Here is a 4722-nt window from a genome sequence, read left to right as displayed (position 1 = left end):
CTGTGGTGGATAGCGAATAGACTGCAATGATTAGAGCCCGTCTAAGATGGGCACTAAAGATTCTTGCTTGGTATGTGTTCCCCAAGATTCAGAATATATGTTCGTGATACAAATTCAGTACATCCAACGGACCAGTGGACTCTAAGTTGGTGTCCTCCCCACTGGGAACCAGACTGTCCGACTCCGTGGCCCCTGCAGAGGGCACATCGGAAGTCCGTGTTCTAGGCAAACAAATGCCTTCCAAAAGAATACACATTTTCCTGACATAGGTTAAAATACCTATGTCTCAGCTATTATACTCAGGATGAGAACCCACGACCTGTTATACCGCAGGCATACCCCTTATTGATAGAGTTATTTGCTCCTGCCTGCAAAGTACGCTTTAATTTGGAAGCAGAATTTCACGATTCGCAACCAAAATGAATAGAAAGGTGTCATAGCCAGGGAAAAGATGCAATGATAAATAGATAGGGAATAGAGCTTGAGAGACCAAAACCGTCAATGGATAATTTGAAAAGGATCAGCTGCCACAAGAATGGACAACTTGCATAATGCAACCGGTTTAAAGATTCATGCATAAGCCAGAAGAGGGCGTAGGAATATTCCTGTCAGAATGAATACCAATATAATAACGGCCTCACCGTTGTCAATCTGTGGTGACTGTTAAGGTCACATACTGTACTTTAGTAAAGACAGTCGCCTTAGGCTCTCCCCTGATGGATGCGTCCACTAATTATTAGTGGAACCTTCATTAGATCAGTGTCTTCATCAGCGAAAGGATAAAGAAATACTGTCTCTAATAATGAGAACACCAAAACTGAACCGAAAACAGTATGTACTAGAGACAGACACATTTCCCTGGAAATATAAACTTTTTCATCTGGTGTGTAGTCAGACTTCCATCAACATTCTCTCACGTGAAGGAAGAGGTGGAAACCAAGAAATTCAGTAGATTATTTCTTATTTCTATCCTGAAGGATCCTCACTGACAGGATCTATCTCACCATTTTCTGTAGATGAAGCCTCAAAACGCCTCTGAAGTAAAGGAGCTATATTGTCTGTCAAAGACCAGACTCGTTGTACAGTATGAACTGATTAAGGAGCTTTGTTCAGCCATTTGGCAAATCATAAGTACATAGCGTACAAGAAATAGAAATAGCCTGTCCTGTTTTGAAAGGTGCACCGGTCCCGGAGGTACTGCAATACCGAGTCAATGCGTGGAGTGGACAGAGCAATCTCTTCTTCCATTTCCCTGTTCTAAACATAAATTTAATACATGGCCCCCAGATAGGGGACATATCAGATATTAAACTGATAAGAACAGATACTACACTTGATCTTAGCCAAAAGGCCAAGTAGTGATCTTTTTACCAAGACTAGCGGCTAAGTAGTAAACAGAGTACCAGTATTTGTGGACCGGTCCTGGAACCCCCATCCCTGCAAGTGCAGGGAATATATATATATACATATATAACTTCACACAGTTAGGGGCATACTCTGAACTGGAGGGAGGCAGGTTCAGGGGAAATTTAAGGAAAATATTTCTTCACAGAAGGGGTAGTGGATAAGTGGAATAGCCTCCCATGAGAGGTGGTAGAGGCTAAGACTGTAGAGCAATTTAAACCTGCTTGGTATATGCATATACTTCTATGTAAACAAGCTCATGGCCTCAGTGCTGTGAGGCAGCAATGCTAACCACTACTCCATCTGTATTATTCTGGATTGAGGTGTGTCTGGCCCACAGAGGCATAAACTGATCCCTGGAACTTCCCGGCTGCTCTGCAATTGGTGTCCTGGAGCATGGGGTACCTGTGTCCGTGCTACCTTTAGGAAGTCTGGAGCCACATTGGGAACATGCAATTTAATGTATATGAGAATCAAACCTGTGTACTCTATCTTACTAATACACAGCATTAGCCCACAAAGCTATTGGAGCTCCTGTGTAGTAAACTACTGAACTTGTCGTTCTTTTAGGAGATTTGCTGTTTACAGTCATGGAATATACAATGCCACAACCATAGCACACAATAATGTCTCATAACTCTGTGCTGTGGTCCAGCTCTACAGACTGAGCTATAACGCTCCTTTTATAACATGATGTTTGTAAACCGGTAAACAACTGTTGTCAATTCAGAAGAGCCCAACACTAGTTAAGAAAAGATCCCCGCCTGTGTAATAAACAGGGTGAGGTAAAAATAACTTTATTACAGTGAGACTACCGAAATATAGGCACTAAAGAATCACTAAAGAATCTCTTAGAATAAACGAGCTCCAGAGCATATGGAAGGGCTGAGATATACTTGCTGTTTTTGCTGCTCCCCGCCTGTACTAACAGGGTGAGACGCTGGGCTCCCTCGTGTTATGTGCAGCGCAGTATCCCCCGCTGACCTGACGGATGGTCTCTAGCAGAGATAGAAGATGGCGCCTATAGCTGAGTCCTGCCCCCACAGATTGAGGACGGCGGCGGGAAGACGCTGCTGGGCGGGAGAACGGGACGCGAACACAACATCCTCTTGCGTCCCGCCGCGGTTACCGCCTCCCCCCCCCTGCAACTGACCTTCGTAAAACCGTTGAAATGACTACCGCGGTTTCCATGAAATGAGCGGCGGAAACGGGACTGTACGGCTCCGTCCGCTCTGAGCAGGGGGAGGGTACGCATAAGCACAATAATAAATATAATAATAAATACCATTATAAATACAATATATGCAATAACAGCCCAACGCTGCCCAGGCAGGTTGTGGCTGTCTTACCAGTACAGTGCCTCCTAGGAAATCCATCCTGCATCAAGTAAGCCCCAGTGACTAAGAGTATGGTGGCTTCTTAGAGGCTCTGGAGAGTGGGAGACACATAACTAACTAACCCCACTCCTAGTATACGTGTCTCCTGTAAACAGGTACTAAGCACACATAAGTAAAAATCTAAATAAACAACAGAAACCTAACTAAAATCTACACTGAAGAAATCTGTGCCTGTACTCCTCAGGCACAAAACTAAAACTGAGGTAATCTGCTGAGCAGGAAGGAGATGGGAGGGGTTAGAGGGGGGAGGAGTTAGTTTTTTATAGATTCTGTGCCAAACTCCCATCCCACACACTCTAACCCCATTAGTAAGTGCGCAGCGTCCCCCAGATGGATGAAAGAGAAATACAAAGACAGGCTCAACAATGACTTGTCTGCTACAGACTGCGAGCCTGATTCAGAGGTGCGTAGTTTTGTGCAGTAGCGTCTGTGCCTTATTGCTAATGTGTGATTGGTTCTCATGCTTCGGTCAAGGTGCCTCGCTCTGCTACCGCTGCGCTCGGCAGGTCACTATTCCCAATCGCAGTCCACGTGGATGGTAAAGTATGAAAAAATTTAATAAAATGTCAAAAAAAAAAGTTTGTCTACCATATCTGTCAACCATGGTCATGTCGACCTTTTAATCCTGTCGACCTTTTGACCCTGTCGACCTAATGCATGTCTACCATTAGTGCTAGACCTATTGACTGTAGACCTTTTTAGTGTAGCTCTATAGTCCGGATACCGGGAGAAGTTTTTATTTAATGGAAATTATGTATTAATCTGATTACCTTGAAAATTGGTAAAAGTAAGTTATACCCCTTTCGCACCGCACAAATAACCCGGTATCGACCCAGCATATTGCTGGGTCAACACGGGTCGGCGTGCGGTATGAAAGCGCCATAGTCAAAATCCTGGGTCGCCTGACCCGGTAATTCAACCCGGGAATAAAGGAGTGTTATTCCCGGGTTGAATACCGGGTCAGTGGCAGCGTAAACGGGCTCCCGGGCCGATGCGACATAGGACCCGTTCACTACAACAGTACACTGCAACTGCCTCTGCAATAGACTCCGCTCCCAGCCGCTATGGCAACCCACCCGGCATATTGCCAGGGGGGGGGGGGGGGGGACCAGCAATAGCGTCCAATGCCGGATCCCACCTGGGAAGGACCCGTTTCCAATTCCCAGATGAGATCCGGCATTGGCGATGTGAAAGGGGTAACATAGTAACATAGTATCTGAGGTTGAAAAAAAGACAATTGTCCATCGAGTTCAACCTATTTGTGGTCTCCTATGCATGATGATTTGACTAAAATTTCTGACTGATGCTGCTGTCAGCCGTTGCATTTTATCCCTATTTATAGTAACTATAATGCATACCCCTGGATATCCTTATCCATTAGGAATTTATCTAACCCATTCTTAAAGGTGTTGACAGATTCCGCCATTACAACTCGCTCAGGCAGGGAATTCCAAACACGTATTGTCCTTACCGTGAAAAAGCCTTTACGCCGTATTGTGCGGAATCTCCTTTCCTCTAACCTGAGCGAGTGTCCACGAGTCCTCTGTGTTGATCTAACCAAAAACAGGTCCCGCGCAAGCTCTGTGTATTGTCCCCTTATATATTTGTAGATGTTGATCATATCCCCTCTTAGTCTCCGGTTTTCCAATGTAAACATGCCTAGTCTTTCAAGCCTTTCCTTGTATTCCATCGTCTCCATGCCCTTAATTAGTTTGGTCGCCCTCCTCTGAACCTTTTCTAGCTCCAGGATATCCTTTTTGTAGTACGGTGCCCAGAATTGTACACAGTATTCAAGGTGTGGCCTCACTAGTGATTTATATAACGGGAGTATAATACTCTCGTCCCTAGCAACAATACCCCATTTTATGCATGCTAATATCTTATTAGCCTTCTTTGCTGCAGTCCTACTTTGGGTACTACT

The 4722-nt window shown here is 44.9% G+C and overlaps 1 non-coding gene across 1 annotated transcript; it reads right to left on the bottom strand.

The window, feature by feature from the left end:
* Positions 1–1172: 1172 nt before the first annotated feature.
* Positions 1173–1363, bottom strand: LOC134960001 (U2 spliceosomal RNA). The gene has a single exon (XR_010187686.1). It is a non-coding gene; the product is annotated as a U2 spliceosomal RNA (small nuclear RNA).
* Positions 1364–4722: the final 3359 nt, after the last annotated feature.

The sequence above is a fragment of the Pseudophryne corroboree genome, chromosome 1 (genome assembly GCF_028390025.1).
Source record: "Pseudophryne corroboree isolate aPseCor3 chromosome 1, aPseCor3.hap2, whole genome shotgun sequence".
Lineage (NCBI taxonomy): Eukaryota > Metazoa > Chordata > Amphibia > Anura > Myobatrachidae > Pseudophryne > Pseudophryne corroboree.
The sequence above is the reverse complement of the archived record's forward strand: the minus strand, read 5'-3'. Positions and strand labels throughout refer to the sequence as shown.